This window comes from Somniosus microcephalus, chromosome 4 (genome assembly GCF_052327205.1).
Source record: "Somniosus microcephalus isolate GS21.2 chromosome 4, FLI_Smic_1.0, whole genome shotgun sequence".
NCBI lineage: Eukaryota > Metazoa > Chordata > Chondrichthyes > Squaliformes > Somniosidae > Somniosus > Somniosus microcephalus.
Window position 1 is genome coordinate 206,380,023 of NC_140990.1, and position 11,997 is coordinate 206,392,019.

The 11,997-nt window shown below is 50.3% G+C and overlaps 1 non-coding gene across 1 annotated transcript; it reads right to left on the reverse strand.

Moving 5' to 3' along the window:
- Nucleotides 1–402: 402 nt before the first annotated feature.
- Nucleotides 403–474, reverse strand: trnar-ccg (transfer RNA arginine (anticodon CCG)). Its single transcript has one exon. It is a non-coding gene; the product is annotated as a tRNA-Arg (tRNA).
- Between the last annotated feature and the right edge of the window lie 11,523 nt (nt 475–11,997).

Genomic DNA, 11,997 nt, shown 5'->3' on the forward strand with positions numbered 1-11,997 from the left:
TCTCTCTCTCCATATCACAGAAATCACAGAAACCCCACAGTGCAGATAGAGGCCATTTCGGCCCATCGAGCCTGCACCGACACATATCCCACCCAATCTCCGTAACCCCTACACCAACACATATCCCACCCTATCCCCGTAACCCCACGTATTTAATCCCCCTAACACTAAGGGTCAATTTATCATAGCCAATTAACCTAACCCGCACATCTTTGGACTGTGGGAGGAAACCGGAGCACCGGGAGGAAACCCACGCAAACACGGGGAGAATGTGCAAACTCCACACAGACAGTCACCCGAGGCCGGATTCGAACCCAGGTCCCTGGCGCTGTGAGGCAACAGTGCAAACCACTATGCCACTGTGCTGCCCCTCAATAATTCTGAAATTACCCGGAAGAACATTGACCCCGACGTGATTTGAACACGCAGCCTTCTGATCCGGAGTCAGACGCGCTACCGTTGCGCTACGAGCTCCTACATATCTACATATCTACCTCTCGCTCGCTCTCTCTCTCCATATCTACCTCTCGCTCGCTCTCTCTCTCCATATCTACCTCTCGCTCGCTCTCTCTCTCCATATCTTCCTCTCGCTCGCTCTCCATATCTACCTGTCGCTCGCTCTCTCTCTCCATATCTACCTCTCGCTCTCTCTCTCTCCATATCTACCTCTCGCTCTCTCTCCCATATCTACCTCTCGCTCTCTCTCCCATACCTACCTCTCGCTCTCTCTCTCCATATCTACCTCTCGCTCTCTCTTGCATATCTACCTCTCGCTCTCTCTTGCATATCTACCTCTCGCTCTCTCTCCCATAACTACCTGTCGCGCACACTCCATATCTACCTCTCGCTCTCTCTCTCTCCATATCTACCTCTCGCTCTCTCTCTCCAGATCTACCTCTCGCTCTCTCTCCCATATCTACCTCTCTCTCTCTCCATATCTACCTCTCGCTCTCTCTCTCTCTCTCCATATCTACCTCTCGCTCTCTCTCCATATCTACCTCTCGCTCTGTCTCTCCATATCTACCTCTCGCTCTCTCTCTCTCTCCATATCTACCTCTCGCACTCTCTCCATATCTACCTCTCGCTCTCTCTCTATATATCTAGCTCTCGCTCTCCCTCTCTCTCTCTCTCTCCATATCTACCTCTCGCTCTCTCTCTCCATATCTACCGCTCGCTCTCTCTCTCTCTCTCTCTCTCCATATCTACCTCTCGCTCTCTCTCTCTCTCCATATCTACCTCTCGCTCTCTCTCTCTCTCCATATCTACCTCTCGCTCTCTCTCTCTCTCCATATCTACCTCTCGCTCTTTCTCTCTCTCTCTCAATATCTACCTCTCGCTCTCTCTCTCTCTCCCCATATCTACCTCTCGCTCTCTCTCTCTCTCCATATCTACCTCTCGCTCTCTCTCTCCATATCTACCTCTCGCTCGCTCTCTCTCTCTCCATATCTACCTCTCGCGCTCTCTCTCTCGCCATATCTACCTTGCTCTCTCTCTCCATATCGACCTCTCGCTCTCTCTCTCTCCATATCTACCTCTCGCTCTCTCTCTCCATATCTACCTTTCGCTCTCTCTCTCTCCATATCTACCTCTCGCTCTCTCTCTCCATATCTACCTCTCGCTCTCTCTCTCTCTCTATCTACCTCTCGCTCTCTCTCTCTCTCTCTATCTACCTCTCGCTCTCTCTCTCTCTCCATATCTACCTCTCGCTCTCTCTCTCTCTCTCCATATCTACCTCTCGCTCTCTCTCTCTCCATATCTACCTCTCACGCTCTCTCTCTCCATATCTACCTCTCGCTCTCTCCATATCTACCTCTCGCTCGCTCTCTCTCTCTCCATATCTAGCTCTCGCTCTTTCCCATATCTACCTCTCGCTCTCTCTCCCATGTCTACCTCTTGCTCTCTCTCCCATATCTACCTCTCGCTCTCTCTCTCCATATCTACCTCTCGCTCGCTCTCCAGATCTACCTCTCGCTCTCTCTCTCTCCATATCTACCTCTCGCTCACTCTCCCATATCTACCTCTCGCTCGCTCTCCCACATCTACCTCTCGCTCTCTCTCCCACATCTACCTCTCGCTCTCTCTCTCCATATCTACCTCTCGCTCTCTCTCCATATCTACCTCTCGCTCTCTCTCCATATCTACCTCTCGCTCTCTCTCCATATCTACCTCTCGCTCTCTCTCCATATCTACCTCTCGCTCTCGCTCTCCATATCTACCTCTCGCTCTCTCTCTCCATATCTACCTCTCGATCTCTCTCTCTCCATATCTACCTCTCTCTCCATATCGAACGCTCGCTCTCTCTCTCTCCATATCTACCTCTCGCTCTCTCTCTCCATATCTACCTCTCGCTCTCTCTCTCTCTCCATATCTACCTCTCCCTCTCTCTCTCCATATCTACCTCTCGCTCTCTCTCTCCATATCTAGCGCTCGCTCTCTCTCTCCATATCTACCTCTCGCTCTCTCTCTCCATATCTACCTCTCGCTCTCTCTCTCTCTCCATATCTATCTCTCGCTCTCTCTCTATATATCTACCTCTCGCTCGCTCTCTCCATATCTACCTCTCGCTCGCTCTCTCTCCATATCTTCCTCTCGCTCGCTCTCCATATCTACCTGTCGCTCGCTCTCTCTCTCCATATCTACCTCTCGCTCTCTCTCTCTCATCTACCTCTCGCTCTCTCTCCCATACCTACCTCTCGCTCTCTCTCTCCATATCTACCTCTCGCTCTCTCTTGCATATCTACCTCTCGCTCTCTCTCCCATAACTACCTGTCGCGCACACTCCATATCTACCTCTCGCTCTCCATATCTACCTCCTGCTCTCTCTCTCCATATCTACCTCTCGCTCTCTCTCTCCATATCTACCTCTCGCTCTCTCTCTCCATATCTACCTCTCGCTCTCTCTCTCCATATCTACCTCTCTCTCTCTCCATATCTACCTCTCGCTCTCTCTCTCTCTCTCCATATCTACCTCTCGCTCTCTCTCCATATCTACCTCTCGCTCTCGCTCTGTCTCTCCATATCTACCTCTCGCTCTCTCTCTATATATCTAGCTCTCGCTCTCCCTCTCTCTCTCTCTCCATATCTACCTCTCGCTCTCTCTCCATATCTACCTCTCGCTCTCTCTCTCCATATCTACCTCTCGCTCTCTCTCTCCATATCTACCTCGCGCTCACTCTCTCTCCAAATCTACCTCTCGCTCTCTCTCTCTCCATATCTACCTCTCGCTCTCTCTCCATATCTACCTCTTGCTCGCTCTCTCTCCATATCTACCTCTCGCTCTCTCTCTCTCTCCATATCGAGCTCTCGCTCTCTCTCTCTCTCCATATCTACCTCTCCCTCTCTCTCTCCATATCTATCTCTCGCTCTCTCTATATATCTACCTCTCGCTCGCTGTCTCTCTCCATATCTACCTCTCGCTCGCTCTCTCTCTCTCCATATCTACCTCTCGCTCGCTCTCTCTCTCCATATCTACCTCGCTCTCTCTCTCTCTCCATATCTACCTCTCACTCTCTCTCTCTCCATATCTACCTCTCGCTCGCTCTCTCTCCATATCTACCTCTCACTCTCTCTCTCTCTCTCTCCATGTCTACCTCTCGCTCTCTCTCTCCATATCTACCTCTCGCTCTCTCTCTCTCTCTCTCCATATCTACCTCTCTCTCTCTCTCCATATCTACCTCTCTCTCTCTCTCCATATCTACCTCTCGCTCGCTCTCTCTCTCCATATCTACCTCTCGCTCTCTCTCTCTCTCCATATCTACCTCTCGCTCTCTCTCTCTCCATATCTACCTCTCGCTCTCTCTCTCTCCATATCTACCTCTCGCTCTCTCTCTCTCTCCATATCTACCTCTCGCTCTCTCTCTCCATATCTACCTCTCGCTCTCTCTCTCTCCATATCTACCTCTCGCTCTCTCTCTCCATATCTACCTCTCGCTCTCTCTCTCTCCATATCTACCTCTCGCTCTCTCTCTCTCCATATCTACCTCTCGCTCTCTCTCTCTCCATATCTACCTCTCGCTCTCTCTCTCTCCATATCTACCTCTCGCTCTCTCTCTCTCCATATCTACCTCTCGCTCTCTCTCTCTCCATATCTACCTCTCGCTCTCTCTCTCTCCATATCTACCTCTCGCTCTCTCTCTCTCCATATCTACCTCTCGCTCTCTCTCTCTCCATATCTACCTCTCGCTCTCTCTCTCTCCATATCTACCTCTCGCGCTCTCTCTCTCTCCATATCGACCTCTCGCTCTCTCTCTCTCTCCATATCTACCTCTCGCTCTCTCTCTCTCCATATCTACCTCTCGCTCTCTCTCTCTCCATATCGACCTCTCGCTCTCTCTCTCTCTCCATATCTACCTCTCGCTCTCTCTCTCTCCATATCTACCTCTCGCTCTCTCTCTCTCCATATCTACCTCTCGCTCTCTCTCTCTCCATATCTACCTCTCGCTCTCTCTCTCTCCATATCTACCTCTCGCTCTCTCTCTCTCTCCATATCTACCTCTCGCTCTCTCTCTCTCCACATCTACCTCTCGCTCTCTCTCTCTCCATATCTACCTCTTGCTCGCTCTCTCTCCATATCTACCTCTCGCTCGCTCTCTCTCTCTCCATATCTAGCTCTCGCTCTTTCCCATATCTACCTCTCGCTCTCTCTCCCATATCTACCTCTCGCTCTCTCTCCCATATCTACCTATCGCTCGCTCTCCCACATCTACCTCTCGCTCTCTCTCTCTCCATATCTACCTCTCGCTCTCTCTCTCCATATCGACCTCTCGCTCTCTCTCTCCATATCTACCTCTCGCTCTCTCTCTCCATATCTACCTCTCGCTCTCTCTCTCTCCATATCTACCTCTCGCTCTCTCTCTCCATATCGACCTCTCGCTCTCTCTCTCCATATCTACCTCTCGCTCTCTCTCTCCATATCTACCTCTCGATCTCTCTCTCCATATCTACCTCTCGCGCTCTCTCTCCATATCTACCTCTCGCTCTCTCTCTCTCCATATCTACCTCTCGCTCTCTCTCTCTCCATATCTACCTCTCTCTCTCTCTCTCCATATCTACCTCTCGCTCTCTCTCTCCATATCTAACGCTCTCTCTCCCTCCATATCTACCTCTCTCTCTCTCCATATCTACCTCTCGCTCTCTCTCTCCATATCTACCTCTCGCTCTCTCTCTCTTCATATCTATCTCATGCTGCTCTCTATATATCTATCCTTTGCTCCGCTCTATATAACTATCTCTCTCTCCATATCGACCTCTCGCTCTCTCTCTCCATATCTACCTCTCGCTCTCTATATATCTGCCTCTCGCTCGCTCTCTCTCTCCATATCTACCTCTCGCTCGCTCTCTCTCTCTCCATATCTACCTCGCTCTCTCTCTCTCTCCATATCTACCTCTCGCTCTCTCTCTCTCCATATCTACCTCGCTCTCTCTCTCTCTCCATGTCTACCTCTCGCTCTCTCTCTCCATATCTACCTCTCTCTCTCTCTCCATATCTACCTCTCGCTCGCTCTCTCTCTCCATATCTACCTCTCACTCGCTCTCTCTCTCTCTCTCCATATTTCCCTCTCGCTCTCTCCATATCTACCTCTCGCTCTCTCTCTCTCCATATCTACCTCTCGCTCTCTCTCTCTCCATATCTACCTCTCGCTCTCTCTCTCTCCATATCTACCTCTCGCTCTCTCTCGCTCTCTCTCCCATAACTACCTGTCGCACACTCTCCATATCTACCTCTCGCTCTCCATATCTACCTCTCGCTCTCCATATCTACCTCTCGCTCTCCATATCTACCTCTCGCTCTCCATATCTACCTCTCGCTCTCCATATCTACCTCTCGCTCTCCATATCTACCTCTCGCTCTCCATATCTACCTCTCGCTCTCCATATCTACCTCTCGCTCTCTCTCTCCATATCTACCTCTCGCTCTCTCTCTCCATATCTACCTCTCGCTCTCTCTCTCCATATCTACCTCTCGCTCTCTCTCTCCATATCTACCTCTCGCTCTCTCTCTCCATATCTACCTCTCGCTCTCTCTCCATATCTACCTCTCGCTCTCTCTCTCCATATCTACCTCTCGCTCTCCATATCTACCTCTCGCTCTCCATATCTACCTCTCGCTCTCTCTCTCCATATCTACTTCTCGCTCTCTCTCCATATCTACCTCTCGCTCTCTCTCTCCATATCTACCTCTCGCTCTCTCTCCATATCTACCTCTCGCTCTCTCTCTCCATATCTACCTCTCGCTCTCTCGCTCCATATCTACCTCTCGCTCTCTCTCTCTCCATATCTACCTCTCGCTCTATCTCTCTATATCTACCTCTCGCTCTCTCTCTCTATATCTACCTCTCGCTCTCTCTTTCTCCATATCTACCTCTCGCTCTCTCTCTCCATATCTACCTCTCGCTCTCTCTCTCCATATCTACCTCTTGCTCTCTCTCTCTCCATATCTACCTCTCGCTCTCTCTTTCTCCATATCCACCTCTCGCTCTCTCTCTCTCCATATCTACCTCTGGCTCGCTCTCTCTCTCCATATCTACCTCTCGCTCGCTCTCTCTCTCCATATCTAACTCTCGCTCGCTCTCTCTCTCCATATCTACCTCTCGCTCGCTCTCCATATCTACCTCTCGCTCTCTCTCTCCCTCCATATCTACCTCTCGCTCTCGCTCTCTCTCTATCCATATCTACCTCTCGCTCTCTCTCTCTCTCCATATCTACCTCTCGCTCTCTCTCTCTCTCCATATCTACCTCTCGCTCTCTCTCTCTCTCTATATCTACCTCTCGCACTCTCTCTCCATATCTACCTCACGCTCGCTCGCTCTCCATATCTACCTCTCGCTCGCTCTCTCTCCATATCTACCTCTCGCTCTCTCTCTCCCTCCATATCTACCTCTCGCTCTCTCTCTCTCCATATCTACCTCTCGCTCTCTCTCTCCATATCTACCTCTCGCTCTCTCTCTCTCCATATCTACCTCTCGCTCTCTCTCCATATCTACCTCTTGCTCGCTCTCTCTCCATATCTGCCTCTCGCTCTCTCTCTCTCTCCATATCTACCTCTCGCTCTCTCTCTCTCCATATCTACCTCTCGCTCTCTCTCTCTCCATATCTACCTCTTGCTCGCTCTCTCTCCATATCTACCTCTCGCTCGCTCTCTCTCTCTCTCCATATCTACCTCTCGCTCGCTCTCTCTCCATATCTACCTCTCGCTCTCTCTCCATATCTACCTCTCGCTCTCTCTCTCTATATATCTACCTCTCGCTCTCTCTCTCTATATATCTACCTCTCGCTCGCTGTCTCTCTCCATATCTACCTCTCGCTCGCTCTCTCTCCATATCTACCTCGCTCTCTCTCTCTCTCTCCATATCTACCTCTCACTCTCTCTCTCTCCATATCTACCTCTCGCTCGCTCTCTCTCCATATCTACCTCTCGCTCTCTCTCTCTCTCCATGTCTACCTCTCGCTCTCTCTCTCCATATCTACCTCTCGCTCTCTCTCTCTCTCTCTCTCTCCATATCTACCTCTCTCTCTCTCTCCACATCTACCTCTCGCTCGCTCTCTCTCTCCATATCTACCTCTCGCTCTCTCTCTCCATATCTACCTCTCGCTCTCTCTCTCCATATCTACCTCTCGCTCTCTCTCTCTCCATATCTACCTCTCGCTCTCTCTCTCTCCATATCTACCTCTCGCTCTCTCTCTCCATATCTACCTCTCGCTCTCTCTCTCCATATCTACCTCTCGATCTCTCTCTCCATATCTACCTCTCGCGCTCTCTCTCCATATCTACCTCTCGCTCTCTCTCTCTCCATATCTACCTCTCGCTCTCTCTCTCTCTCCATATCTACCTCTCCCTCTCTCTCTCCATATCTACCTCTCGCTCTCTCTCTCCATATCTAACGCTCGCTCTCTCTCTCCATATCTACCTCTCGCTCTCTCTCTCTTCATATCTATCTCATGCTGCTCTCTCTATATCTATCCTTTGCTCCTCTCTATATAACTATCTCTCTCTCCATATCTACCTCTCGCTCTCTCTCTCCATATCTACCTCTCGCTCTCTATATATCTGCCTCTCGCTCGCTCTCTCTCTCCATATCTACCTCTCGCTCGCTCTCTCTCTCCATATCTACCTCTCGCTCGCTCTCTCTCTCTCCATATCTACCTTGCTCTCTCTCTCTCTCCATATCTACCTCTCGCTCTCTCTCTCTCCATATCTACCTCTCGCTCGCTCTCTCTCCATATCTACCTCTCACTCTCTCTCCATGTCTACCTCTCGCTCTCTCTCTCCATATCTACCTCTCTCTCTCTCTCCATATCTACCTCTCGCTCGCTCTCTCTCTCTCCATATCTACCTCTCACTCGCGCTCTCTCTCTCTCTCTCCATATTTACCTCTCGCTCTCTCCATATCTACCTCTCGCTCTCTCTCTCTCTCCATATCTACCTCTCGCTCTCTCTCTCTCTCTCTCCATATCTACCTCTCGCTCTCTCTCTCTTTCCATATCTACCTCTCGCTCTCTCTCTCTCCATATCTACCTCTCGCTCTCTCTCTCTCCATATCTACCTCTCGCTCTCTCTCCCATAACTACCTGTCGCTCGCTCTCCATATCTACCTCTCGCTCTCCATATCTACCTCTCGCTCTCCATATCTACCTCTCGCTCTCCATATCTACCTCTCGCTCTCCATATCTACCTCTCGCTCTCCATATCTACCTCTCGCTCTCCATATCTACCTCTCGCTCTCCATATCTACCTCTCGCTCTCCATATCTACCTCTCGCTCTCTCTCTCCATATCTACCTCTCGCTCTCTCTCTCCATATCTACCTCTCGCTCTCTCTCTCTCCATATCTACCTCTCGCTCTCTCTCTCCATATCTACCTCTCGCTCTCTCTCTCCATATCTACCTCTCGCTCTCTCGCTCCATATCTACTTCTCGCTCTCTCTCCATATCTACCTCTCGCTCTCTCTCCATATCTACCTCTCGCTCTCTCGCTCCATATCTACCTCTCGCTCTCTCTCTCCATATCTACCTCTCGCTCTATCTCTCTATATCTACCTCTCGCTCTCTCTCTCTATATCTACCTCTCGCTCTCTCTCTCCATATCTACCTCTCGCTCTCTCTTTCTCCATATCTACCTCTCGCTCTCTCTCTCCATATCTACCTCTCGCTCTCTCTTTCTCCATATCTACCTCTCGCTCTCTCTCTCTCCATATCTACTTCACGTTCTCTCTTTCTCCATATCTACCTCTCGCTCTCTCTCTCCATATCTACCTCTCGCTCTCTCTCTCTCCATATCTACCTCTCGCTCTCTCTTTCTCCATATCTACCTCTCGCTCTCTCTCTCTCCATATCTACTTCACGTTCTCTCTTTCTCCATATCTACCTCTCGCTCTCTCTCTCCATATCTACCTCTCGCTCTCTCTCTCTCCATATCTACCTCTCGCTCTCTCTTTCTCCATATCTACCTCTCGCTCTCTCTCTCTCCATATCTACCTCTGGCTCGCTCTCTCTCTCCATATCTACCTCTCGCTCGCTCTCTCTCTCCATATCTAACTCTCGCTCGCTCTCTCTCTCCATATCTACCTCTCGCTCGCTCTCCATACCTACCTCTCGCTCTCTCTCTCCCTCCATATCTACCTCTCGCTCTCGCTCTCTCTCTCTCCATATCTACCTCTCGCTCTCTCTCTCTCTCCATATCTACCTCTCGCTCTCTCTCTCTCCATATCTACCTCTCGCTCTCTCTCTCTCTCTCCATATCTACCTCTCGCTCTCTCTCTCTCTCTATATCTACCTCTCGCACTCTCTCTCCATATCTACCTCACGCTCGCTCGCTCTCCATATCTACCACTCGCTCGCTCTCTCTCCATATCTACCTCTCGCTCTCTCTCTCTCCATATCTACCTCTCGCTCTCTCTCTCTCTCCATATCTACCTCTCGCTCTCTCTCCATATCTACCTCTCGCTCGCTCTCTCCATATCTACCTCACGCTCGCTCTCTCTTTCCATATCTACATCTCGCTCGCTCTCTCTCCATATCTACCTCTCGCTCTCTCTCTCCCTCCATATCTACCTCTCGCGCTCTCTCTCTCTCTCCATATCTACCTCTCGCGCTCTCTCTCTCTCTCCATATCTACCTCTCGCTCACTCTCTCTCTCTCTCCATATCTACCTCTCGCTCTCTCTCTCCATATCTACCTCTCGCGCTCTCTCTCTCTCTCCATATCAACCTCTCTCTCTCTCTCCATATCTACCTCTCGCTCTCTCTCTCTCTCTCCATATCTACCTCTCGCTCTCTCTCTCTCCATATCTACCTCTCGCTTTCTCTCTCTCTCCATATCTACCTCTCGCTCTCTCTCTCTCCATATCTACCTCTCGCTCTCTCTCTCCATATCTACCTCTCGCTCTCTCTCTCTCCATATCTACCTCTCACTCTCTCTCTCTCTCCATATCTACCTCTCGCTCGCTCTCTCTCTCTCCATATCTACCTCTCACTCGCTCTCTCTCTCCATATCTACCTCTCTCTCTCTCTCCATATCTACCTCTCTCTCTCTCGCTCTGTCTCTCTCCATATCTACCTCTCGCTCTCACTCTCGCTCTCTCTCTCACTCCATATCTACCTCTCGCTCTCTCTCTCTCCATATCTACCTCTCGCTCTCTCTCCATATCTACCTCTCGCTCTCTCTCCATATCTACCTCTCGCTCTCCATATCTACCTCTCGCTCTCCATATCTACCTCTCGCTCTCCATATCTACCTCTCGCTCTCCATATCTACCTCTCGCTCTCTCTCTCCATATCTACCTCTCGCTCTCTCTCTCTATCTACCTCTCGCTCTCTCTCTCCATATCTACCTCTCGCTCTCTCGCCATATCTACTTCTCGCTCTCTCTTTCTCCATATCTACCTCTCGCTCTCTCTTTCTCCATATCTACCTCTCGCTCTCTCTCTCCATATCTAACTCTCGCTCTCTCTCTCTCTCCATATCTACCTCTCGCTCTCTCTCTCTCCATATCTACCTCTCGCTCTCTCTCTCTCCATATCTACCTCTCGCTCTCTCTCCATATCTACCTCTCGCTCTCTCTCCATATCTACCTCTCGCTCTCTCTCCATATCTACCTCTCGCTCTCCATATCTGCCTCTCGCTCTCCATATCTACCTCTCACTCTCTCTCTCCATATCTACCTCTCGCTCTCTCTCTCTATCTACCTCTCGCTCTCTCTCTCCATATCTACCTCTCGCTCTCTCTCCATATCTACTTCTCGTTCTCTCTTTCTCCATATCTACCTCTCGCTCTCTCTCTCCATATCTACCTCTCGCTCTCTCTTTCTCCATATCTACCTCTCGCTCTCTCTTTCTCCATATCTACCTCTCGCTCTCTCTCTCCATATCTAACTCTCGCTCTCTCTCTCCATATCTACCTCTCGCTCTCTCTCTCTCCATATCTACCTCTCGCTCTCTCTCTCTCCATATCTACCTCTCGCTCTCTCTCTCTCAATATCTACCTCTCGCTCGCTCTCTCTCTCCATATCTACCTCTCGCTCGCTCTCTCCATATCTACCTCTCGCTCGCTCTCTCTCCATATCTACCTCTCGCTCTCTCTCTCCCTCCATATCTACCTCTCGCTCTCTCTCTCCCTCCATATCTACCTCTCGCTCTCTCTCTCTCTCTCCATATCTACCTCTCGCTCTCTCTCTCTCTCCATATCTACCTCTCGCTCTCTCTCTCTCTCTCCATATCTACCTCTCGCTCTCTCTCTCCATATCAACCTCTCGCTCTCTCTCTCTCTATATCTACCTCTCGCTCTCTCTCTCCATATCTACCTCTCGCACTCTCTCTCCATATCTACCTCTCGCTCGCTCTCCATATCTACCTCTCGCTCGCTCTCTCTCCATATCTACCTCTCGCTCTCTCTCCATATCTACCTCTCGCTCGCTCTCTCTCCATATCTACCTCACGCTCGCTCTCTCTTTCCATATCTACCTCTCGTTCGCTCTCTCTCTCCATATCTACCTCTCGCTCGC